Raw genomic sequence first — 27800 nt, 5'->3', positions numbered from 1 at the left:
AGAGTCTGAAGGAACCCTCTGCACACTGCTTATGTATTTCAAGGAAACTTTTCCATAAACAGGGATTCTTGGTTTGCATTTATTGTTAAAGCTGGCCAGCTGCATCAAAGTGATCCCTCTCTGGCCAGTCTTTACTCTACTGTGCAAAATGCCATATAGTTACTTGCTTATAGCATACTTTAACCCATTCACGCCCATGGAACAATATATGGGGCCAGGGCCGCTAATAGGAGGGGACTACCGGTCCTCCTGTAGGGGGCCTGGGCACACAGGGGGCCCAGACAGCAACAGGATCGGTGGAGCAGAGTATTAACAATTCCCTCTGTGTCTCCCCCCCCCTCTCCCTCCTGCCGGCTTTCAGTTGCTGGGTGAGAGACACAGAGGGCAAGATTTAGGGGATGCCGGGGTTGGTTGTGCGCACCCAGATTTCAGGTCTGCCCCCCTGGCCAGCTGCAGCTAAGCTCTTCCCCTCACTCCCGCCCGCACTCACAGCCGGGACTTGAAGACGGCAGCCTGGAGCAGAGGGAGAAGAGACAGAGAGGAAAGAGCCAGGAGGAGGTGCGCTGTGTTGTGCTCTCCCCTTCTGTCAGAAGAGCATTCATCTATAGGGCACATGAGACAGGATTGCTCTTACTGTAGATGGCATTCCACTGTACACACACACACAGTTTGATTGGCGCCCCAATCCACATTTCCTGCTGAGATGCCCTTGGAGGAGACAGGGAGCATTGTGTGTGTATAGTGCAAAGCAATCTACAGAGTGATCCTGTCTCATGTGCTGTATAGATGAATGCTCTTCTGACAGGAGGGAGAGCACAACACAGTGCAACTCCTCGTGGCTTTTAGTGACTTCCTCCTGTATATTGGGGAAGGGGGATGGGCTTCCCCAATTTACAGGGGGAATGTATGTATGTATGTTGGGAAATGTAATGGGAATTTGGGGAAGGGATATATATGCTAGAAGGAAGAATGAGAAGGAGGGGATATGTGCTTGGAGGTGGGTTTGGGGGAGGGGGGGGGTTGAACCAGGAGAGGGGATGTTTGTGCCAGGAGAGGGGATGTTTGAGCTAGGAGGGAGGTAGGGGATTACTTATGGGGGGATTTGGTTAGGAAGGAAGATTTTTTTCTGGAAAGGGTGATTTAGAGGGGAGGGATTTGTGGGAATTTGTCCTAGGAGGGGAGATTGGAGAAAGAAGATTTGTTCTGGGAGGGGAGATTGGGGGGCTTTTTTGCCAGGAGGGGGAGGGGGAATTTGGGCTAAAAGGAGGGATTGGGGGGAATTTGTGCTGGCAGGGGAAATTTAGGGGAGAAGATTTGTGCTAGGATAGACAGTTTGAGAAGAGTAGGGTGTGCTAGGTGAGTGATTTATTTTGGGGAGATTATTTGAGGGAGATTTGTGCTAGGAGGGGGGATTCGAGTGGGATTGGAGCGGGGTTGGGAGTTGGGGCAAAGATTTGTGTTGGGAGGGGGATTGGAACTTGGAGCTGGTGGAATATTTGCATTATTGTTTGGGAGAATTTAGGCTTAATGATGGAATTTATGTTTTTTATGTTTGAAGGAATGTTTGTGTCCACTAATAATGCTTTTCATGTATTTTTTGTGAAAATATCGTTTTGATAATTTTGCACGGGGGGAAGGGTGGCCCTTTGGGGGAGGTGGCCCTTTTGGGGGGGGGGGGGGGGGCATCAGCTAGACTGTACAGGACCTTGTGATTTCTAACAGCAGCCCTGCATGCAGCCTCACTGAAGTGGACTTTTTTTTCCGTGGGCCGCATATATGCGTATATCTCTTTGTGCTGGAAGCGCACTCCCAGCACAGAGACTGGGTTCTCACTGAAAGCCTCGGGTCTTGTACTAATGATCGAGACCCGGGACTAAGTGCCGGTTCACACTTGTGCGATGCGGGAAGGCTGCGAATTCGCAGCCTGTTCCCGCATCGCATCCGCACATCTGGCAGTTCACACTGCCATATGCGATACGCAGGGGGTGTCAATGAAATGTTAACGACACCCCCAGTTTGATCGCATATCGCAGTGCGATCTGACAGTTCACACAGGATCGGATCGCACAAGTGTGAACCACTGTGCGAACTGATCCTGATGCGGCTGAAAAAAAGGGTCATGTGCGAGTTTGCTGCGGATACAGTGCGAATTCAGCCATACAAGGTGTATGGCTGAATTTGCATCCGCACAGGAGATCGCATGTAATGAAGGAGCAAGCCGCACATATGTGAAACGGCACTGACAGTGATCAGTCACTATGAGCCCTTCCCTGTGTTTATTTACTCTTCTGAATGAAGAGGAAGATACATTGTATCTTCCTCTCCTTGTAGGGGAAGAATATGTAAACAAACCAAAGTGTGTAAAAAAAAAAAATCAAACAAAAATAAAGAATAAAAAGGTTTGCCAGGGTTAGCCCCGGTTCACACTAGGGCGACCTGTGAGGCGACCTGGTCGCCTCACAGGTCGCCGCAGGTCGCCTCCCATAGGGAAGCTACGGACCCGTTCTAATAGGAGCGACACAAGTCGCTCCGACCTAGAAAAAGGGTCCGGAGCTTCTTTGGGGCGACCAGGAGGCGACCGCCATAGACTTCAATGTTATGAAGTCTGTGGCGGCCGCTCCGAGGTCGCGGCGCGCTGCTCGCACCGCGATCTCGGAGGTCGCCCCTGAAAGTAGCGTCGCGCCAGTGTGAACCGGCGCTTAATGTTAGGGTCAAGGTGGGGGTCAAAGGTCAGGGTCAGCAAATTTTAGGTACAATTTTAAAAAAAATTTAATTAGTATCAGTGTCACTTAGTGTCATTGTGTTTTAGGCAGGATTAAAAAAAAAAAGCAAAATGCGCACTATTGTTTCTGGGCTATACTACAGGTACAACCAACAACTAATGTACACGTATGTGGTATTGCTGCAATCGTCAGGAGCAGGAGAAATTATTTTGAGTTGTTCTTTGGTGGTAAGTTATGATAATAGCAAGAAGTATACATCTAATTTTAAATATATATATATATTTTACTATTTTGGGCCAGTTTTTCTTTATATAAAAAAATTACAAAAAAAAAAAAAAAATCAGGAGATATCCATTACCGCTAACCGCCAAAAGAAAGCCCAATTTGCCCTGAAAACAAGGTATAATCCACCTGGATACGCTAAGTAGTTGTGATGATATGTACAGTTTTACTAGCACATGTAAAACTTGCAAAATTGAGCTTAGGCATTTACATTTGTTTTACCCTTAGGCGTGAAGGCGTTAATGGACATTTAGTGATAATATGAGGTAGGCGGACACATCTAAGAGCTTCAAACTCAGGTCTGGTCACTGACCTGTAGATATGGGCTTGGGCATCCTCCAAATCCATATCTATCTGAAGCTCAAAGTTGCACTTTTTTTGGTGCATTCAGCTGGAAGACAGGTCATTCCCCACCTCTTAGCACTTGTGGCTCTTTAACCACTTGCTTACTGGGCACCTAAACCCCCCTCCTGCCCAGGCCAATTTTCAGCTTTCAGCACTGTCGCACTTTGACTGACAATTGCGCGGTCATGCATCGCTGCAGCCAAATTACATTTTTATAATTTTTTTCAAACAAATAGAGCTTTCTTTTTGTGGTATTTATTCACCACTGGGGATTTTATTTTTTGCTGAACAAACAAAAAAAGACCAAAAATTTTGAAAAAAAGACAAAAAAAAAAAACGTTTTTATAGTTTGTTATAAAATTTTGCAAGTTAATTTTACACCTTCATTGATGTGCGCTGCAGAGGCAGCACTGATGGGCACTGATAGGCTGCACTGATGGGCACTGATAGGCGGCGCTGATGGGCACTGATAAGGTGACACTAATAAGGAATAAGGTGGAACTGGTGGGAACTGATAAGGTGGCACTGATGGGTGACACCGATGGGTACTGATGGGCAGCACTGAAGGGTACTGATAAGTGGCACTGAGGGATACTAATAGGTGGCACTGATAGGTGGTACTTGTAACGGATTAACCGGCACCTCGACCGGGTACCTCCATTGACGGATGCTCCTAGTGCTTCCCGAGGGCTCCAAGCACTCCACCAGACACCATAACCGCCTCAGACCCCACGAACCACAGCAGCTTGGTTGGGGTCTCACCATCTCCTACCCACCCTGGACCTACGACAAGGCTTCAGGTTCCAGTGGGTGAACCTCTCTTTCTCCAGAGAGTGCCGCAGGAACAAGCTCTTACACAAGCTCTTACAAGAGCTTAGTGATTATCCAAGGGAGTATGACGAACATAGCAATCCCTTGTAGCAGGTTCCCCCAATGAGAGACATGATTGAGGGTGAAGTATAACTCAAACTTTAATGGTACAGCTGCTCTTTTATACAGTTTTCCCCCACAAGGTTACCGCCCAGGTGGACCTTGTTGGGGACAGGACATGACATTCACAATCCAATATAAACAGGGTTTTACACTCAGTCATTCCCATACAGTGTACACAATCCCTCCCCTCTGCCTGATTACAATATCATATGCAGATGAAAGTGTATACAGGAACTAATTATCTGGACAGAACAATGTGAGATCATTAACATTTAACAATGGGGCAGACACAATCCACATTCCGTCCCAATACACAAACAATAGGGTAGTCTGCCAATGACAGTCTGTGTGTCTCTCTCACAGACAAGCACACGGAACACACAGTATTTAGAAGTCAGACTTCATGGCAACGGTCTATAACAGTCTAAGTCTCCCAGTGTAAAGTAGGAATAAATCTTCATATTTCTATATGAAGATATTGCTGACAAACATTACTGTCCCATCTGAAGCAATTCAAACCATTAATTATATGCTCCTCACCTCCAGTGACGGTGAATACCGTCACAGTACTGATGGGCACTGATAGGTGGCACTGATGCGCACTGATAGTCAGCACTGATGATGGGGCACTTATTGGCATTGATAGGTGGCACTGGTGGGCACTGATAGGTGGCACTGGTGGGCACTGCTGGTTACCGACTCTGTTTACATCACATGATCAACTATCATTGGCAGACTGGCCCCTTACTCCGATATGTGTTTAGCCAAGTCTCATGGACTCGCTGATCACAGAGCGAGCTGCCCGCGCAGGCAGCTCATGCACGGGAGGACGTAAATGCATGCCCTCCCGGCAATTTAGGCCTGAGCTGTAGCCATCTTTCTGCTATAGCGCGGGCATGAAGGGGTTAGGTTCTGGGTCCGGGTTTCACCATCTTGCCCCTCTCTCTGTCTGCTGTAACTGCCAAGAGTAACATAGGTTTTTGGAAAACCTCCAAATGAGAACAATGTAGTGCAGACTAACAGAAGTATTGAGAAATGTAAAATTGTTAAAAGGGGCAAGAACAATTGTGTGAGTGAAATTGATGTTCTATCTCCCCCCCCCCCCCCCCCCCCTGAGAGCCAGGAGTTGGGGTTCTTATTTAAACCTGCTTTATCTTGTGCACAGTTCAAATGAGTTAATACAGAAATTCACATAGAAGGGATCAGTGAAGGATTACTCTCTCCTTTAAGCATTTTGGGTTTGCTGCTCACTTGCTCTCCATCTGCTTAGCTGCACTTTTAAGACTTTTAAAACAAATCCAGCCAGCACCATAAAAAGCTTTTGGTTGAAAATCCTTCTCATTCTACAGCCCTCTCCTAATAAGCGGACAGCTGTTTTTCCCTCTTGTAAACTAATCTTTGGCTGGATAAGCACCAGACAACCAATAACTGCACAGTGCTCGGTTTTCTCCTCTGCAGGCCAAAAGAGAAATGGTCACATTATTACATTCAAACCACCGTCCCGAAAACCTTATATGAAAACCAGATGTGTTAAGACAAAGATTTTTCCTGTTCTTTTTTTTCCATTCGCCGTTTTCACTGCACAGGCACATGCAAACATATATACACTTGTCTCTATGGAAAATCATGAACTGGCCACAACCTTCCTAGCTGTAAAACCGGAGCTTTTCCTCTTATATTTGACTGGAATAATCTGCAGCAGATATTCAATGGCTCTAAGGCTTGGATGTGCCTGTAATACCAGATTTGTCTTCTAGATCTTGGGACAGCTTCTGCCATTAATTTAAAGTAAAAAAAAAAAAACTTCCAGATAATTAATAAAGGGCCATCCCTGCTAGGGGAAATAAATGAAAACAAATGATCATTATGCCTTTTGTTCAGTTTTTTTTTCTGTTTCCCTGGAGATGGACTTCCTTTTTCTATGTTTGCCTGGAGATGGGTTTCCTTGATTTAGGGGGCAGGAAACTAAGCAATTAAGTGCCGGTTCACACTTACGCGCGTGCGGCGATCGCATGTAATATCGGAGCGCACTGCTCCTTCATTACATGCTAAATTCGCACTGCACCAGCACAAAAGTCGCACTTGAGGCATTTTTTCAGCCGCATCAGGATCGGATCGCACAGTGGTTCACACTTGTGCGATCCTATCCTGTGCGAACTGTCAGATTGCACTGCGATATGCGATCAAACTGGGGGTGTCGTTAACATTTCATTGACACCCCCAGCGTATCGCATATGGCAGTGTGAACTGCCAGATGTGCGTTTGCGATGCGGGAACAGGCTGCAAATTCGCAGCCTTCCCGCATCGCACAAGTGTGACCCGGCACTTAAGGTCACCACAGAGGACAAGAGAGACTCTTGAAAACTGGAGCAAAAGAGATTTAATCTCTAAATATGGAAAGGTTTCTTCACTGTAAGAGCTGTGAAAATGTAGAATAGGCTCCCTTTAAGAGCTGGTTCTGGCCAGCTCAGTAGATTGCTTTACAAAGGCCTGGATTCTTACCTAAATGTACATATAACTGGATACTAACATTTATAGATAAAGTTGATCCAGGGAATGTCTGATTGCCTCTTGGAGATCAGGAAGGAACGTTTTCCCCTGCTGGAGCAAAGAGGATCATGCTTTGCTGGGGTTTTTTTTTTGCATTTCTCTGCATCAACTGTGCGTAAGGAATTGTGTATATGGGATTGTATGATTTTATTCCCCCTTTTATTGGTTGAACTAGATGGACTTGTGTCTTTTTTCAACCAGATTAAGTATGTAAAAGGTAATCTCTGGTCTTACTTTGGACTGGATGTTTCGGAGAAATCTACTTACAGCTTTGTATATATTGCAAAACAGCCATTTAGCCATACACAGACATTGATTTTATGCTAAACGGGTGAGCTTTAATATCTGGTACAGTGACCAGTAACCATCTATTTTATAGTTCAGCCTTATAAACTACTACTACTACCAGAGGGGTGCTGGGGTAACACATTTCACATATACTGTGTGAGAGATGTAATAACGGGCAGTCAGCTAGTGCATAAATACAGCCAATTTCCTCCAGTTCCTGATGAACCAATCAAAATCCACTCGCTGGGTGGCCTTCTCACCACTTTACTACTCAACATCCTTTGATTTAAAATTCAAAGAAGCTGGATAACATTTCAAAGGCGACCGGAGACAATAACATATAATTTAAATATATGGACTATCTTGGTACCCAATGATTACAAGTTGAAGATAAAACATACTGATACAAAATATATAATTTATAATTATATATTTTGTATCAATAAAAATGTATGTTTTATTCTCAACTTGTAATCACTGGGTACCAAGACAGTCTATTCATTTACATTTTATGGGGACATATGGAGGAATTGTCTCCTGTCACCTTTGAATTGTTATTCCAAGGATGATGGTACCCCTTTATCTCGCAATCTAGCATGTTTACTAGAGGCCATCCCTTTATTATAGGAGCTGGATGGAAAATTGTCAACCGAACAGCAGGTGTGTATCCAATCAGAGACATCCGCTGTTTGGCCTGGCTGTCAGAATACAGTAGCCATCAGGGAAGATTTGTCCATCTGTGCCCTAAAGAGTGGATGGAGGAATCTGTTGGACTTTTTGCAAGTGAAGACAAGAGCTTCATCCTACAATTCCATTTTTTTGGAGATTGTACAAGGAAACTGTAATATCTGTGGCAAGTTTAAAACCTGCCACCTAGGTGATGTACTGCATTAAAAACTCTTCAGCCCAGGCTGTAGCTTGTCACGGGTGTAGATAGTCCTGAGTCAGTCTGACCTTCAGAGATTTTGGTGACCACAGTGAGAGGCCAACGTGGTCTTCCCTGGTATCAAATATTCATAAGGTACAATTATAAGTGAAGACAGGCAGTAACACTGCAGTATATTTTACAAAGGTTTTTCACACATCACATGGAGGGCTCATTTTCTGTTTGGCATCAGGTTTGGTAGACACACCCGTAGATTTTATGCTGCCTTAGAGAAAGCTGTTTATGTGCCAGAGCTTTACAGCCTCTTACCTTTTGTGACACAATAAGGAGCTCTGCCGGATAAAGACATCCCTGAAAATAGGATTTGTTTCTATCCAGAAGAACAGCCGTTATAAACATCTAGAATATTTCCACAGTCCTCATGTTGATATTATGGGAAGTGTGAGACATGCTTGATGGTGTGATGGAATGAGGCCCTGGTATAAAGAGCAGTGTCTCAAATACTGGTCTATGTTTACTAAGCAGTTCTAAAGAGTGCCAGTGTCCATAAGAAACACAAACGTGACAGCTGGTAGCAGGAACAGTCAACTTTGCTAGTTTAAATCATTTAAAAATAATTTCCAGAAATTGTTGAATCCAGGCTAATCCCTATACTGAAAAGAAGATGTACACCGCTCAGGTGGATCTATATCCACAATCAGCCATGGGTGCTGGACCTCGAATTGCCACCGGATAACAGGAACATGAAGAGAAAGTGGCCGCACACCAAAACGATGACTTGATAGTAGCAAAGATTTATTTGTACAAATCTGGATACAAGGTACAACAGAATGGAAGTGGTAGACGCGTTTCACACGACCAACAGCGTGCTTGCTCACTACAAGCTAGTGAACAAGCACGCTGTTGATCGTGTGAAATGCGCCTACCATCTCCATTCTTTTGTACCTTGTATCCAGATTTGTACAAATAAATCTTTGCTACTATCAAGTCATCGACCACTTACTAATATATATATATATATATAGTAAGTGGTTGGCAAGTGGTTAAATAAAGCATGGGTGCTCAACCTGTGGCCCTCCAGCTGTTGCGGAACTACAAATCCCATAAGACATTGCAAGGATGACAGGTAAAAGCATGACTCCCACTCCCAGAGGCAGATGCATGATGGGACGTGTAGTTTTGCAACAGCTGGAGGGCCACAGACTGAGCATCCAAGCCTTAACGTTTCACCAGACTAATCGCTTTAACAAGAATCTTCTCATAAGACTATATGTAACTTCAACATATTTTGTGTATGTCCTTTACTTGTGAAAGCCTCCCTTTTGTAGACCTCAAAAAGCTCTGAGACTGCTGCTGGATTCTGCCACCTTGGATGTGATGTCAGCAGCCCCAGCAGACTCTGAGCTGTCATTCAAGTGAAATTCTATAGTTTTCGCCTTTTCTCCACCCATGGCAGCTGCATAGAAGGTTAAGGTTGAAGAAGGTGAAGGGAGGGGCGGAGGAGCTATGTAAGCACAGAATGTAATCAGACTTCCTCTAGAAGAGGTGAGGGCAATGATGTGCAAGGAGGTGGGGGCTGTGGTAGGGAATTGACACTTTCTGGTGTGGTCGAATTTTATAGCAAGAAAGAAACAACACTGTATTTAAGCATTTATACTGGATTGTGCATTTACCAGCTGTTTTAGTTGATGGGTCTCTACAAAAATGTTTGTGCTATTTAAATGCTGAAAATATTTAAGTGAAACCTCATTCAATTTTTTTGTAAATGTTCAACAGAGAAAATAAAGTTGGATTCTCTGTCAGGTTTTCTTTTACTACTCAAATACAAATCTGATCCACCCACAGACAAAAATTCTGGCAGCCTGACCAATGCTGATGACAAAAAAATTCAGCACTCCGGCAATCAAGTGCAAACTTGTCTTCAAGTCACCTATCCAGCATGGAGACCACCTAACTGGATATGTCACTTTATTTAAAGGGTTGTAAACTGCTGCACTTTTTTTTTGTCTTTCCTACCTGCAAGGCAAAGGCATAATGAGCTAGTATGCAATGCCGTAAAAAAGAGGAGACCAACATGCAACTAAAAATTACATGTAAGAAAAATCAGTAGCGCAATCTGACATGTCACCAACTATGTAAATTCATAGAGCTAGTCCATGGGGAATAGTCCATCAACAGAATTAAAAACAATATGAGTAACTTAGTTTGGAAGAAACTACTAAGGTATTCCGATGTGAAAATAGAAAAAACACCTCACACTCCACCGCCGATGTGTATTCACACTCCCAATGAACTGGCCACTCACCAGAAGAAATTGCCTTCCACTCTCATGGAAAAGGCAAAATTCACTTCAAATAATTCATCCCGATCCCCTGGATGCTTGATATATGTTCCTCTTTGTACCTCATCCTCACCGGGATGTTTGAATGAATGTAGAGAAGAAATGGCTCTGCTCTCTTCGCCCCATCTTCTACTCTCTGCTCATACTAGCACATTATGTGAAACTTACCTCGAAACTAAGCATTCCAGTGATGCAATGTCATCGCTGGAGATGGTGTCCATCTTCACCGGTCTTACTTCCGGGTTTGCGGACTTCGGTTCTGTGACTGGCCAGAGCTGCGATGACGTCACTCCCGCGGGCGGACGTTCCTTCAGAGCTCATGCGCCAGTGATTTCACAGGTTGCATGTACAGTAAATATCTCCTAAATGGTGCAAGTTTAGGAGATATTTACACTACCTATAGGTAAGCCTTATTATAGGCTTACTTATAAGTATAACTTAAAGATGAAAGTTTACGTCCTCTTTAAAGGGTTGTAAAGTCAGAAGGTTTTTAATCCTAATGCATTCTGTGAGTTAAGATGGAAAGCCTTCTGTGTGCAGCAGCCCCCCTAATACTTACCTGAGCCCCATCTAAATCCAGCTATGTTGCAGGATTGTCTCGGCTGCCCGGGACTCTTTTCCTCATTGGCTGAGACAGCAGCTCAGCGCCATTGGCTCCCGTTGCTGTCAAGCAAAGTCAGTCAGCCAATGAGGAGAGAAAGGGGACGGGGCCGGACTGCAACTCTGTGTCTGAATGGACATAGGGAGCTGAAGCTTGTCTCGGGGTGCCGCTATAGCAAGCTGCTTGCTGTGGGGGCACTCAACAGGAGGGAGGGGCCAGAAGCTCCAGCCAGGGACCCTAGAAGAGGAGGATCTGGGCTGCTGTGTGCAAAACCAACTGAACAGAGGAGGTAAGTATAACATGTTTGTTATTTTTAACTAATAAAAACCGAGGCTTTAGTATCACTTTAAATTTCAGCTGGATTGCCAGGGTGCTAACCATTTCTTGGCATAGGTTTTTATTACCATTTGTGTGCCCATTGGGGAAATTTTTCTTCACTTTAGAATTCTATTACCAAAACTGAATTTAAAACAGAAATCTCCTAAGTAGTCCTAAATAGTAATATAAAACTGACAAAGATTCTAACCGTTCTCAGCTCCACCCAAAACTCCCCCCGGCACCCAGGAAAAAGTTGCTTGGCTGTCAAAAAAAAACTCTACCTGGAGTTCTACTTAAAGCCTCGTACACATGATCAGATTATAGGACAAATGTTTTGTCCATTTGTTGTTTCATGCTAGTCTCATCGAAAGTGAAGAGATTACGAAAATTCTCGAACAACAGAATTTAATTTCAGAAGTGATGTCCTGTGTTGAATTGTTTTGTATGTATTCTTTCGTCTCTGTGCATGCCTAGTCTTGCTCTTACGACTTTTTTCGGACAAAAACTGTGCTAATTAAATGAAATTTGGACGTTGTTTTCAGTTACGATTAAAAGGTTTATAGCCTGCACCTTCAGTTTTTGTCGTCCGAAAATTCGTAATCAGCTGTCGAAAGCACCATACTAACGATCCGAAAATTGGCAGATCGTTCGTTGGATGAAATTTTACTTCCGATTTTCTTATTGTGTGTACAGGCCTTTACAACACCATAGTTTACATTTGATTTGAGGACTAAAGGTAGAGGTACAGGACTAAGGAGTTTTAAAAAGACAAGGACACCTACAGCTATTGGGAGCCAGCACATTAGCCAGCTGCATTACATGAATGCCAAGATAAAAAAAAATGATCTAATCAGCTCTGCTAATTGAGCCAGTTTAAGGATACATTTTAGTATCTGACTTATTAATTTTAGTGCAATTGGCCGGACAGTAAGGGCCCATTCACACTTTACCATTCTTGTGCGTTGCATTAACACATGTTCACATACGTTGTGTGATGCGATAAAAATTGCATGATGTTGAGGCAGTCCATTTAATTTGGATGGACTTGCAGTGCACCAGAACATACAAAAACAACCATACAAACAACGTACTATTTGTAACATGCAATGCACTGCAATAAAAAGATGTAATTCTGCCCAAATAGAGAGATCTGACTGAGACTGAGCTTAATAAGGGACTCAAAATTCAATAGACGTGCAACACTAATTTTGATTAATGGTTTGCTTGTTGCAGTGTCATAAGGTAACATGATATTGGTTGAAGAATGCTGACGCTATGGCGAACATTATAGAAACTGTGCATAACAGGGAGATTTACAGCTTCAGCATAATCCCAAAGTGACCCAGAATAGGAGAACATTACAACGGTGATGCTTAACATATAGCAAACTGAGCATACTGTATAGTACACAATACAATACATAAGGCTCAAAAGCCTCAAAAAAAGCTTTACGCAAGAATAACTATTTATTTTTTGCTATGTGACAATAATTTTCACATTTTATTGGAATCTGAAAATATCTTAATTTTTTTAAAAATATTGATCTTACCCTGGTTGTCTTAGATGTGCTAATTAAGCCTTATGTTTTCAAGAAAAGGGCAAGTGCTTTTTCATGAAAACTAATGACTGTTTTTGATTCCTCTGTATAGCAACTATGGCAATTTTGCCTGACTTGATTTTCACAAATTAGCTTGTAATTTAGCCATGGGTCCAGCATAGTTGAGGGAAGCGTCCGTAAATATGAGAAGCAATTAAAGGCCCACTGACCCTAAAATCCACAGAAAATTCCCCTATTTTGTTTTATGAATTTAGTTTGCTTTCACCATTGACTTGGCTTTTTGTTGATTTTGCTCCTCTACAGATGTATCACTGATTAAGTGTCCCTTTAGCAAATTACTTGTAAATAACAGTGACATCCCCATCCTGTAGATACTTAAAATAGTGTAGCTGGAAGGCCAGATAAAGAATAGGTAAGCTTCATTTCAAAAATGAACTCTTCTATAGTGTAATGAAGCCACTTATTAAAAGCTGAAGGAAAACAAGATATTTAGAGAACAAAACTTCAACAATCCAATCACTGGGAGAGACATATAGAACCCTGCTGCCATATAAACTAGATAGATAGATAGATAGATAGATAGATAGATAGATAGATAGATAGATAGATAGACCATCTTGGGTCAGGCAGAGCTTATTTAGGGCCTGGCTCCCAGGCTTGGTGCCCATTTAATGTGTGGGTAGTGTAGGGGCAGGTCACCCATCTGACAGGGCCAGTATTAGCAGTAGGGAGAGGTGCCATCCTTCCTTGAAACCTCTCTGTTTCGGCACAGACCGGCCAGGCTGCATTCTATCCCTCGAGATAGACTCTGTCTGAGCATCCGAGACCTGCTGCTACTGCATCTGGACTCCAAATGTTTACTGTCACCGCACAACCTTCCCACAAACTAGATAGATAATTTACATACTGCCAAATATACAGCTTTCTGCTCTAATGGTAGGCATACAGTATATATAGTTCTCTCCCCCTTATACAAACATATAAAAAAATACCCTTTTGTTCAGTAGCCATATATACAGTTTTCTTGTCCCCCACAGTAGAATAAACAGTTGCGACATAAACCTATCCCTGTATAAACAGTTCAGTCATTTAACCCAGGGGTCCCAGGCCATGGACCGGTACTGTCTGTGGCCTGTTGATGACTGGGTCGCACAGCAGAAGGGGAGCAGCAACCACGGTCCGCACAGTACTATCACAGACTACTGTCGCCGCTCACAGGGGCACTGTGATATCACAGCCCACTTTTTCATTAATGTAAAGGGGCACTGTGATATAAAGGGGACTGCACTGTAAGGGGGCACTATAATGTTAAGCAGGGCTTTGATGTGAAGGGGAACTGAGGATATTGTGGGACCCCTCTAAAGGGGGAACTGTGATGTAAAGGGGGACTGTGCTGTAAAGTGAGGTTTTGGTTTAAAGGGGGGCTGAGGATCAACTCCGTAAATATCCCGTTGCCAACCAGCCTGAACCCCCCCTCCAAGTTCCTATAAAAATTGGCTGCAGCGCAACCGGTCCCTGGTACCAAAAAGTTGGTAAAAAGAAAATATTGGTCAGTATAACCCATCATACCTCAGTTTTTTGCTGATACCCTAGAATAATGAATGAAGCAACAACCATTTTGCCTTCTAAATGCTGTTAAGTTCAATGTTTTTCTCCCCCTAACCAAACTTCTTACTCTTTACTCTCTTGTTCAGACTTTGCATGACAGTTCTGAAGTTGTTGGTAGCTTCCTTCTATAAAGTTAACTTTGCCCAATTCCACTCCAGATCATTGCACCCCAACAATCTGGCTATGTGGAACAGGACAGACAGGTACAGTCTCTGTACCGGGGACCAGGTTGTCTCAGGCCTGGAGGGTCATAAATCCAGCCCTAGTATTAGGGAACTCTTTCCTTCCATCCATCTGGGAGATTCTCAAAATAGATGCCAGCTTTACAGGTTGCAGGCTGGGGGTGGAGTCCTGGATACCTTTTTGGTGCAGGAGACTTCGTCGCTGAAGGAAAGTTGCCTCCCAAATTGCACAGAGCAATTTGGTTATCCCTTCATCAGTAAACTTTTTGACTGCAATGTCATCCAACCAGGATGTAGTCGGTCAATGGGGCATACATGAACCATCTGGGAGGATCCAGAAGTATTGCAGCTCATGAGAAACTTACCAGATTCTGGCAAAACGTTCCGTTCCAGCCTTGTTCACCCTGCACATTCCAGGCAAGAAAAAACTGCGAAATGCACTTCTACAGTCAACAACATCTTCATGCTGAGATGTTTCAAGTCCTGTAGACATGGACTTTCTGGTTTCCAGATTCAACAAACTGACCAAGTTTGTCCCCAGGTTCAGAGATTCTGAAGCCATGGCAATGAATGCTCTGGTGACTCCATTGGTTCAATTTCACCTTATCTACACCCTTCCTTCTCTGAATTTCTTTCCTCTTCTGCGTTTCAGAATTTACACAGATGGTATTCTAGTGATACTCATTACACTGAACTGGCCCAGGCAGATATGGTACCTCATCAGAATCCTAGCAGACTCTCTGTTGGCTTTTCCAGATCACCCAGATCTTTATCACCCCATTTCACCGTTGCAGGCTTTAACGGTATGTCTGTTGAAGCCCAAGTTCTAGGAGATAGGCCTAAACTCTAAGTTGTGCATGGATGGGTTTCAGGGGGTCTGTGGGGGTTAGATTAAAAATCACATTTACATTCATTATACAGCCCCCCCCCCCCCCGTCCCAATCAATGGTGTCCTATTGAAAGAAATGAAGAAACGCACCTTGCCACTGCTTATAGCGCCAACCATTAAGTGTCTCTTGACGCGTTGTTGGTTTACCATTTAAATTTGTATCATCATTCTCTGCACAACTGCCATCTTGTGCCACTCCATTTTAGCAGTTGCTAATTTTCATTTTCTAGTAGTAGTAGTTTTAGTAGTAGTAATAGTAGTAGTAGTAGTAATAGTTTTTTTTTTAGTAGATTTGGGCAGATTTAAATTTTTGTTTAATTTTCACAAAATGATTGTACTTCATTTTTGTAATTAGTGCATTAAAAGGAGTGAGTTTACTTTATTCAAACTTTGTGTATGTCATATATGTGTGAGGCAATCATTCAATAAAATAAAGTACATACAGTATATTCATTGCATGCGAAGATGTGTTTATGTGCATATTTCTGGGCAGGGGGTCCATAGCTTTCATCAGATTCTTAAAAGGGTCCATGACTCAAAAAATAATCACTGATCTAGAGTTACAACTCCAGAACCATATAAAGCCTAGATGTAGAAAACAGTGATCCAGTTTTACTTTTCATGTAAAACATCCATGGAAAATTGATTGACTGAAAGACTTATTACTGTAGTCTCCTTAGATACCTTCCTGTCGTTGGAATATTTGAGAAGTTCAAGTTTCCTACCTATTTCAGGCTCATCTAAAAAAAAGCATGGGCATGACAATCTGTTATCAAGATTATTTGACTAAAAAATTGCTTTAAAATGAACATTAATTTATTCTAAAAAGACATGTGGTGTGGCTGTGCTGGATGGTTCAGGCTAGTACTTTGCAGGGTCCAGGGGGGTAAGGTGATACCACTGTAGTATAAATTAAAAAAATCACAAAGGGCTTTTTAATTCTGCAAAACACTTTAAGCAGGCTTAGGATAAGATATATTTCCCTTGATATGTGCTGTGATTTTGGGGTGATTATGCTCAGGGGGGGGGATGCATTTCTAGTAAAGTCCATGCCAGTCTGAACTGTGGGCTTCCTGGCCCAATGTTAGAGCCCTTTCACACTGATGTGCCTTTAAAGCGCTTTGGTGCTAAAAAAAAAAAAAAAAAAGCACCTGAAAAGCTCACGAAAATCAATTCTCATTAAAATTAATACATTTTACATCTTTGGAGCATGTTTGGAGCCCTGAAAAAAGCGCCTCAAAAACACCCCCTCTCCATTTAAATTAATTGAAAGGCACCTCAAAATGGATCTTGAAGCATTTTTTGGGTCACGTGTCCTTAAAAAAAGCGCAACACTAACGCCTGAAAAGCGCCTGAAAAACGCTCAGCGTTTTACGGGCTTGAGACTTACCTGGGATTCCCTAGTTGCCTCAGCTTTCTTTGTCTCCCCAGACTCACGCAGCTATCCCAACTCTCCCAGTATTTTAGGCAAGGAACCCAAGCAACATGGGGTGCAGTCTCTATGCAGGAACACACATCTCTCCTGGTCGGAGTATACAGCTCTCTCCTGACAGGGCCCTGCCTCCAAACAAGGTTCTGTCTCTAAATGGGAGCTTTGAACCATGATCAGGTCTGGCTTATAATGAGCATGCACACTTGTATACTCACACATCCTGCAGGTCTCTAGCAAGACCTGGACATATAATTTTTTTATAATCTTTAGTTCTTTTTTTCCATTACACACCATACTGTATATACCAAAAACATAAAAATACAAAAACACAATACCAATATCCATGACAAGTGGAAACCCTACACCACTCCTTCCACCTTGACTTATATCAGATATATTACCACATTTTCATGTGATTACAAGATCAAGTAGATGAAAGGGGGAAAAAAGTAGAGAGAGCTCAGAGCACCTTTTCCATATACTAAGAAACAAATCCCAGTACGTCTTGTATTTATATACAGTATTTTTCTGCCTCTATTAAATTGAACTGGTATCAATACCATCCTCCTCCCTTTTCATTAAACTTTTTCTCCTTTCTACCTTGGTGGGTATTTATCCATTCCTCCGCATCCATAACAATATCAACCTGTTTAATCCAATCCTCAATAGAGGGCTTTGTGTCTTTTTTTTTGAAAAAACAGGAATGAAATCTTTAGTGGTGGTTAAAATATGGAGAACTATGGTTTTGTTAGTCGGAATGGGCTCAGCATGTAGCAGGCATTGTGCCAGGTCGTCATCTATTTGTACTGAGACAATAGCTAAGATCAAAGAATATCTAATATCTAAGATCAGTTCTCAATCTGATCTCAATCCAGAGTGATCTAAGCTTAGTGTATTACCACCATATATTAATGTAAAAACTCTGCTGCCCACACCCCCTTCAACACCTGTTAGACACACATGGATACATCAGAGCCACCAACTTCGGGACTCTGTACCACCTTGTTAAGATCTTGTAATTCTTCTCATGTGTCTTTGTACCGAGTCGACAGAGGCGGTATTGGTAAGATTCAAGAATGCACATATTTGGGCCTCCAATTTTCCAATAAATCTTAGACCTATATGATCCACAATGATTCAATAATTTATAAGAAATGGGTAACCGTCCCTTATCAACTGGAAGCTTAAGCCAGAGTGATTCAAATCCTGTAAGGGCCTCTACCACCCTAATTCCTCTCAGATGCGAGGCAATAAAATGCAGTCGCCAGGCATCTTAGGGGTATTGCCCATAGGCCTCTCTAATTATCAATTACTGCAACATAGATCAGTTTAAGACAACTGGTATCATCGTCCACTGCCCCTATCTTAAAAAAACGGTAAGAAATTTACCCAGAGGGTACCACAAAAAAGCCACCAATGGGAGAAGAGGAGATATTCATGGGTATATTGTTCCTTATTTATTTACAATGTCCCACATTTTCAAAGTATGAATAATGAAGGGAGAGATAGTATTCAGCAGGCCTCGATATACCCATGGAACCCTAATCCACCCCTAGTTGGTCTTCATAAGAATTTGATATGCTAATCTGGCTTTAGCTTTTCTCCACACAAAACCTGTAAAAATCAGCTGCATAAAAGGAAGAAACGTATTTGGAAGCACGACAGGCACCATCTGCAGAAAAAAATAAAACCTTTTGGTAGCACATTCATTTTTTTAAATATTAATTCTACATAACCACTTAAAAGTGGCTTTATCCCTACCTTCTAGATCTCTATTTATCTTATAAAGTAAAGGCATATAGTTTTCAATATGCAGTCTTGTTAAATCAGCCGTTAGATATATGCTCAAATATTTATTGGCCTTTACATTCCATTCGAACAGGAATGATTTCTTAAGAGAGTTAACCATCTCTAAACAGAGACAGTGGCAACATTTCGGACATAGAAAATTTTATTTTAAAATATTATTTGTCAAAGCCCTAAATTCCTTAAAATCTGCCATCAGATTGGGCTAGGTTATCAATGATCTGAAATGTAGAACAATACACCGTATGCGTAAGTAGACAATTTATGTTCAATAGTACCGACCTTAAAGTGGTTGTAAACCTTTGATTGTCAGCATTCCAGGCCCCTCCTCATCATCGGGTGTACTGTAAGTGGGACAATGTTGTGGGGGGAGGGGTGTGAATTTTAAGTCAGTACCCCTGCTTTAGGGTTTCTTCGAGAAAAAAAGTCTATGCTGTCAAATGCTTTTTCAAAGCCTGCTGATAGGAGTAGACTGAACCCCTTGGGAAGAAACCCAGTGGATTAGATGTAAAACCCTAATCAATTTATCCCTGCCTTCTCTTCCTTTGACAAAGCCTACCTGGTCAGGCTGGACTACTTTTGGGAGTATCCTGGATGCCACCACCTTTGCAAAGATCTTGACATCCTGGTTCAAAAGGGATACCAGGCGATAATTTACGCACTGCGTTTTGTCTTTACCCTCTTTGGGAATGACCTTAATATAGGCCAACAAAGCCCCAGAGGATGTATTGCCATTCCCAATCAGAGAGTTAAAATAATTACATAAATGAGGGATTAAAGGAGGAATACATTTATAATAAAAAGTACTAGTATGACTGTCTAGCCCTGGGCTTTTTTCCAAAGCTCTTAACAGCTATTTTTCCAGGCGTGATATGTTTCTCTAAATAAGAGGTCACTTCAGAAGATAGCTTTGGATATTGTACCCCGTATAGATATTGCCGAACTATCCCCCTCTGAGTTAAAATCTGCTAGAGTGCTCTGTCTCCTGTAGTGTAAAAAGGCTGTTATGAAAATTGTGAAATTGTTTAGCAATCTGATCAAAATGCAAAATGGGTTGTTCCCGAGTACAACTAGTTGTGTACATGGCAGGTCTCCTTTTCCAGAAAAGCCCTAGCCAACAATTTCCCCACTTTTATAAAATTTGTGGGCCCAGTATCTGTATTTTTTCTTCTCGGCCTTTTGGCTAAGATCAAGTGTAGTATCTGTTCTTATCAGTTGGTATGGACCTTGATGGTTAGTATCTGCATGGGGCTGAAAGGAACCGGGGCGCTCTGGGCGTAACTGGAGGACCGGGAAGTAAGCCATGTCAGAGAAAGCCGGATGGGTCCATTGCCCTCCGATTTGATTGGGTCGGCCCCTACCAGTTTGAAGGGAGCAAGAAAGCTGGGAAATGACGGTTAGTACTGCTCCTGGATGTAATTGGTGAGGAATTTGGATGGCGGTGGGTGGGCCTTTCCTCCTGGGTTGAATCTGGCCTTTGCAAAAGGCTTGTCCCCAGTTGAAGGCAGGCTCTCCCTAAGCTGTCCACGTTCCAAACCACCTTGTAGGTAAGAGCTACACTGGGTCTGGCCGGGGGCCGAGACTGAAAAAGCCAGTGGTGTACGTGCCCCTGGGGTGGCAGCCCAGGGGTGCCTTAATTCTCACTGGTGAGGGGCAGGTCACCTGAGTGAGGGGCAGCCCACCTGAGTTTTTCGGCACCTTGGTCACTGCACCATCACACTTTTTCCACACCTGCCTCTTGGGGCGGGCCTTTTGGCCAGCACCAGAGGAATTTTTTATTCCTGGCCGGGGGGGCCTGCCAAGGTCTTGCACTTTGGCACTACCCAGCACTTCTCCACTTCCCCTTTCCCCACTCTGTTTTTTATTTGTCGTGTGTTCAGGTGTGTCCCTTTTTGGTTGTACTGTCACTTTGCACGATTAGTACGGCATAGGTCCTCGGGCCTGCCCTGAAAGTCTTGGGAGGGGGTGGATATGGCCTTCTGGCTTAGTTCGCCCTCTCTCATGGGGTCTCCCTTCGGGGGAGCCCCACCTAGTACTTGGGGTGGGCTGTTTCGGCAGTCCCCCTGGAGAACGGGGTCTTCCTGGCTTCGGCTGTGCGGACCTAAGTGAGTACCTCAGTCCCTGTCAGGAGCTTCGCGCCCCAGGGGATCAGGGAGGAGGGCCATGTGTACGCCTTGTGCACTTTTTGTGTGTCTCACATTTTGCGTGTGTGCACTTTTTTATGCACCGGGTGTTAAGTCTTTTGAGTGTATTTCACACACCACGGGCTTTTAAAAAAAAAAAAACTGTATTTTTTCTGAAGCTGTTGATTGAGGAGGTGAGGGAGTTGACCTCTTTAAATCCCTAACCTCTCTTCAAAGTCGGAAGATCGCAAACCTTTGTTTATTTTTATAATGCTGTATGTCTTCTAACAATTGCTGGTTACATTCAATCTTTGCTTTTTATACTGGGATCCCTAAAAGATTAGGAACCCTCTAATCATGCCTTTGTGACCCTCCAATAGCATACCTTTAGACACATTTTATGTTCCACCCAAATCTCTTTGAAATCTCCAAGCGTCAGACCCTTATCCAGGATTACCAAACCCAGATATAATATTCTTGAGCTTCTCATTCTGCCTTAGTATCATCGTTTGTTATTTCACTCATTTATGTTTTTGGTTTCACTGTATTATAAGATTCAGGTTTGTTCCAGATTGGTGAACAGCTGTGGGCTTCCAGTAGGGTAGCTTATTCATGTTATAATTGGGTAGATGTCTCTTGAATACATTATGTGGATTTTTTGTTTGCTTTTAATTGTTTTATGGGTTGGAGGTTATTTTTAAATATGTTAAATTTATATTACTTTTTTTATACACCTTGACATTGGTCATAATTGTTTGGTGATGCAGCCAAATGCATCCAGAGTATATGGGGTTATCTTCTTGTTTGTACATTTCTTCTATGTAGCCCCTAGCTAGAACACCTAGGTGGTGTGTCCATGCAAATAATATATGGAATAATTAAATTATTGTATATATACCTTCGGAAAGAGATGCTCATATCCTTCCAGCACACTGACCGGGTTGCCAACGACAGTTCCCAGTCAGGGCTTCTGATCGGCAGCCAGCAGGATGGTCTCCCAGTCATTTGAGCCAATCACAGAAGTCACACATATAAGGGGTTAACAAGACAAAGGAATTTTGAAGGTAGGTCTGCTAGTAGGCTGCCTAAAAGTCAAGCTGTGTCGTGGTTAGCACTAATGAACATATACCATTGGCAGAAAATGTTTCCCTTTTCAGTAGGTCATTGCAGTGCCGTGTGGTTTAGGGGCTGTCAGACATCTCACTTGGTAATTCACTTAGCCACCTATGGCCATCATAGGACTGCGTTACTACGTTACAGTGGAAATTTATGGGAAGTTTGGGTCATTTCTTTAATGCTTCCATGTGAAAATTAAAATTTGAGGTTTCATTGTCCTTTAATCCTCCTTGAGAAAGCAGCAGGATGAAAGGGAAGTATCATGGAGGAGGCAGCCTTTGTGTAATATAAGCAGTGTAACAGTTAGAGCCTGGGTAATAGTTGTAATTAATTTGGAAAATCACAGGGGAGCTGGCAGGCAGACTTCCTCTCCAGAGTTACTCATAATGAGATAACACTGGCTTTGGCAATCGCCTAGGCCCAATGTGGCGCTGAGATCTGAAAGAGAATGAAGTTTAATAATCGCCTGAACAATCTGCATCCCTTTTCTCTCCCTGAGTTGGAGAACAAGGATACTGAGTATAACTGTAATCATTACCTTTAGATTTTAAACAATGATACGGCAGTGCAGATTGCGTTTGACATCCAAAAATGTTTTTATTCTTCATTTAAAGCGGACCCATCACTAAAAATGTCTGCATGCATAAATTCCTAACATGCCACATTACAGCAACAATAAGTAAAATAATTAAAGTGTACAGTATCTCACAAAAGTGAGTACACCCCTCACATTTTTGTAAATATTTTATTATATTTTTTCATGTGACAAATTACACTTTGCTAGAATGTAAAGTAGTGAGTGTACAGCTTGTATAACAGTGTAAATTTGCTGTCCCTTCAAAATAACTCAACATGCAGCCATTATTGTCTAAACCGCTGGCAACAAAAGTGAGTACACCCCTAAGTGAAAATGTCCAAATTGGGCCCAATCAGCCATTTTCCCTCCCCGGTGTCATGTGACTCGTTAGTGTTACAAGGTCTCAGGTGTGAATGGGGAGCGGGTGAGTTAAATTTGTTGTTATCGCAATCACTCTCTCACACTGGTCACTGGAAGTTCAACATGGCACCTCATGGCAAAGAGCTCTCTGAGGATCTGAAAAAAAGAATTGTTGCTCTAAATAAAGATGGCCTAGGATATAAGACGATTGCCAAGACCCTTAAACTGAGCTGCAGCACGGTGGCCAAGACCATACAGTGGTTTAACAGGACGGGTTCCACTCAGAACAGGCCTCGCCATGGTCGACCAAAGAAGTTGAGTGCACGTGCTCCGCGTCATATTAAGAGGTTGTCTTTGGGAAATAGACATATGAGTGCTGCCAGCATTGCGGCAGAGGTTGAAGGGGTGGGGGGTCAGCCTGTCAGTGCTCAGACCATACGCCGCACACTGCATCAAATTGGTTTGCATGGCTGTCGTCCCAGAAGTAAGCCTCTTCTAAAGATGATGCACAAGAAAGCCCACAAACAGTTTGCGGAAGACAAGCAGACTAAGTACATGGATTACTGGAACCATGCCCTGTGGTCTGATGAGACGAAATTAACCTTTTTTGGTTCAGATGGTGTCAAGCGTGTGTGGCGGCAACCAGGTGAGGAGTACAAAGACAAGTGTGTCTTGCCTACAGTCAAGCATGGTGGTGGGAGTGTCATGATCTGGGGCTGCATGAGTGCTGTTGGCACTGGGGAGCTACAGTTCATTGAGGAAACCATGAATGCCAACATGTACTGTGACATACTGAAGCAGAGCATGCTCCCCTCCCTTCGGAGACTGGGCTGCAGGGCAGTATTCCAACATAACGACCCCGAACCCACCTCCAAGATGACCACTACCTTGCTAAAGAAGGTGAGGGTAAAGGTGATGGAAAGGCCAAGCATGTCTCCAGACCTAAACCCTTATTGAGCATCTGTGGGGCATCCCCAAATGGAAGGAGTGCAAGGTCTTTAACATCAAGAAGCTCCAAGATGTCATCATGGAGGAGTGGAATAGGACTCCAGTGGCAACCTGTGAAGCCCTGGTGAACTCCATGCCCATGAGGGTTAAGGCAGTGCTAGAAAGCAATGGTGGCCACACAAAATTTTGACACTTTGGGCCCAATTTGGACATTTTCACTTAGGGGTGTACTCACTTTTGTTGTCAGTGGTTTTGACATTAGTGTTAAGTTATTTTGAGGAGACAGCTAATTTATACTGTTATACAAGCTGCACACCAGGGATCTTCAAACTACGGCCCTCCAGCTTTTGCGGAACTACACATCCCATGAGGCATTGTAAAACTCCGACATTCATAGACCTGACTAGGCATGATGGGAATTGTAGTTCCTGAACAACTGGAGGGCCATAGTTTGAAGACCCCTGCTGTACAGTAACGACTTTACATTGTAGCAAAGTGTCATTTCTTCAGTGTTGTCACATAAAAAGATTTAATAAAACATCTACAAAAATGTGAGGGGTGGTACTCACTTTTGTGAGATACTGTATATATTTGGGATCGACCGATTTTCGGCAAGGCCGATGTATCGAGGGCCGATATGCACTTTCCCCGATATATCGGAAATCGGCCCAGGAAGTTACCGATATTGTGCGCGGCGCACACATGACATCATTGCGTGTGTTGCTTCACGTGTCTCCGCGCGCTGGGCCTATAATTTGACACGTTCTGCCTTCTAAGATCGCCTCCCATGCCTCGGACAGCCTTGGACAGTGTGTGCAGCTGCAGTCCGGTCACAGTGCCAGCCAGCCACCTACAGGCCCTGGCCTCAGCCACCGACCACAGGGTGCCAGCCAGCCACCCACTCACCACAGGGTGCCAGCCAGCCAGCCACAGCAAGGTGCCAGCCGCCAGCCATCGACCCACAACAGGGCGCCAGGCCAGCATCCAGCCACCCACCCCACAACAGAGTGCCAGCAGCCAGCCACCCACCCCACAGCAGGGTTCCAGCAAGCCAGCCACCCACAGGGTGACACCAAGCCAGCCACCCACCACCGTGTTCCAGCAAGCCAGCCACCCACAACAGGCAAGGGTGAGTGACACCAAGCCAGCCATCCACAATAGGGTGACACAAAGCCAGCCACCCACCACAGAGTTCCAGCAAGCCAGCCACCCACAACAGGGTGACACCAAGCCAGCCACCCACAACAGGGTGACACCAAGCCAGCCACCCACAACAGGTGCCAGAAAGTCACCCACACTGCCAGGAGTTAGCCACCGACCCACAACAGGATGCCAGCAAGCCACGCACATGGCCAGCGGTCAGCCACCGACCCACAACAGGGTGCTACCCAGCCACCCACACTGCCAGGCGTCAGCCATCCACCCACAACAGGGTGACAGCAGCCAGCCACCCCACAACAGGGTGCCAGCAAGTCACCCACACAAACAGGTGTCAGCCACCGACCCACAACAGGGTGCCAGCAAGCCTCCCACACTGCCAGGCGTCAGCCAGCGACCCACAACAGGGTGCCAGCCACCCACACTGCCAGACGTCAGCTACCGACCCACAACAGGGTGACGGCAGCCAGCCACCCCACTACAGGGTGCCAGCAAGCCACCCACATTGCCATGCGTCAGCCACCGACCCACAACAGGGTGCCAGCAAGCCTCTCACACTGCCAGGTGTCAGCCACCAACCCACAACAGGGTGCCAGCCAGTCACCCACACTGCCAGGCGTCAGCCACCAACCCACAACAGGGTGACAGCAGCCAGCCACCCCACAACAGGGTGCCAGCAAGCCACCCACACTGCCAGGTGTCAGCCACTGACCCACAACAGGGTGCCAGCAAGCCTCCCACACTGCCAGGCGTCAGCCACTGACCCACAACAGGTTGACAGCAGCCAGCCACTCCACAACAGGGTGCCAGCAAGCCACCCACACTGCCAGGTGTCAGCCACCGACCCACAACAGGGTGCCAGCAAGCCTCTCACACTGCCAGGCGTCAGCCACCGACCCACAACAGGGTGCCAGCCAGCCACCTACACTGCCAGACATCAGCTACCGACCCACAACAGGTTGACAGCAGCCAGCCACACTGCCAGGCGTCAGCCACCAACCCGCAACAGGGTGCCAGTCAGTCACCCACACTGCCAGGCATCAGCCACTGACCCACAACAGGGTGACAGTAGCCAGTCACCCCACAACAGGGTGCCAGCAAGCCACCCACACTGCCAGGCATCAGCGACCGACCCCCAACAGAGTGACAGCAGTCAGCCAACCCACAACAAGGTGCCAGCAAGCCACCCACACTGCCAGGCGTCAGCCCCTGACCCACAACAGGGTGCCAGCAAGCCACCCACACTGCCAGGCGTCAGCCTCCGGCCCACAACAGGGTGCCAGCAAGTCACTCACACTGCCAGGTGTCAGCCACCGACCCACAACAGGATGTCAGCAAGCCACCCACAGCAGGGCAGGGTGCCAGCAGCCAGCCATTTTTTTAACCTTATTGTCTCTTTCAAATTGCAATGGAGATGGATGAAGACAGAAAAAGTAAAAGTGTGGTCTGGGACTATTTCTCGTCTCAACCATCTCCAGGAAAAGCAGCAGTGTGCAACACGTGCACAAACATTATAAGCATGGGATCAGTAACTGCAAAAATCAAATATACGTAAAAATGTTACTAAGAGTTCATCATATTGAATTATATCATGCAGCACAGAAAAAACAAAATGAATATCAATGTGATTTTGAAATACCTCCTCCACTATCCCAGGCAACAATAACAGATATGATTCAGAATAAAACAGGTGTCACAGTCTAGATTCAGATGGAAGATCCCAACTGCTGGACAGAGTAATCACAGAGATGATGGTCACTGTCTGATAACCAGCCATTACAATGGTGTCTGACTCAGGATTTAAGCGGTTGATGTCCATACTTGAGCCAAGGTACACACTGAAGGGTGCTGCCAGCACTCGGGAGCTACAGTTCATTGAGGGGACCATGAATGAGCTTGATCCCCTCCCTTTGGAGACTGGGCAGCAGGGTAGTATTCCAGCATAACGACCCCAAACACACCTCAAAGACGACCACTGTCTTGCTAAAGAAGCTTAGGGTAAAGGTGATGAACTGGCCAAGCATGTCTCCAGCCATAAACTATTGAGCATCTGTGGGGCATCCTCTAACAGTTCCATGATGTCGTCATGGAGAAGTGAAGGAGGACTCCAGTGGCAACCTTTGAAGCTCTGGGGAACTCCATGCCCAAGAGGGTTAAGGCAGTGCTGGAAAATAATGGTGGCCACACAAAATATTGACACTTTGGGTCCAATTTGGACATGTTCACTTAGGGGTGTACTCACTTTTGTTGCCAGCAGTTTAGACATTAATGGCTGTGTGTTGCGTTATTTTGAGGGGACAGCAAATTTACACTGTTATACAAGCTGTCACTCACTACTTTACATTGTAGCAAAGTGTAATTTCTTCAGTGTTGTCACATGAAAAGATATAATAAAATATTTATAAAAAATTTAGGGGTGAACTTACTTTTGTGAGATACTGTACGTATGTTGCAGTGCAATAATATGCATTGCTGTGCACTGCCAAAAAATAGTGCATGTAGATCGCAATTCATGCCAGGAAATAAATACCTTTATTTCCTGGAGTGCAGGTTGTCAAGGAGTAGAAAAAAAAAGCTAACCCCGGCCCCGGCATTTTCACAATCTTTTGATGGCGTGTGCAGAAGGCCACCCATGTGTTGTAGACACAGGGGATACTGAGCTTTACTGCTACACTGGCACTAGGTCTCAGTGCAGGCATCAGTCAATCAACCCAGTCACTAGGACCTATTGCAGGCAGCAGTTAGACAGCCCAGGCACTAGGAACGAGGGCAGGCA

At 44.4% G+C, this 27800-nt stretch overlaps 1 protein-coding gene across 2 annotated transcripts in view; it reads left to right on the top strand.

Annotated features, from left to right (window-relative positions):
- AMOTL1 (angiomotin like 1) overlaps window positions 1–27800 on the top strand; it is a 233162-nt gene that overhangs the window by 28626 nt on the left and 176736 nt on the right. The gene's annotated exons all lie outside the window — the stretch shown is intronic.

Source organism: Pelophylax lessonae (assembly GCF_965119305.1).
Source record: "Pelophylax lessonae genome assembly, chromosome: 2".
NCBI lineage: Eukaryota > Metazoa > Chordata > Amphibia > Anura > Ranidae > Pelophylax > Pelophylax lessonae.
The sequence above is the reverse complement of the archived record's forward strand: the minus strand, read 5'-3'. Positions and strand labels throughout refer to the sequence as shown.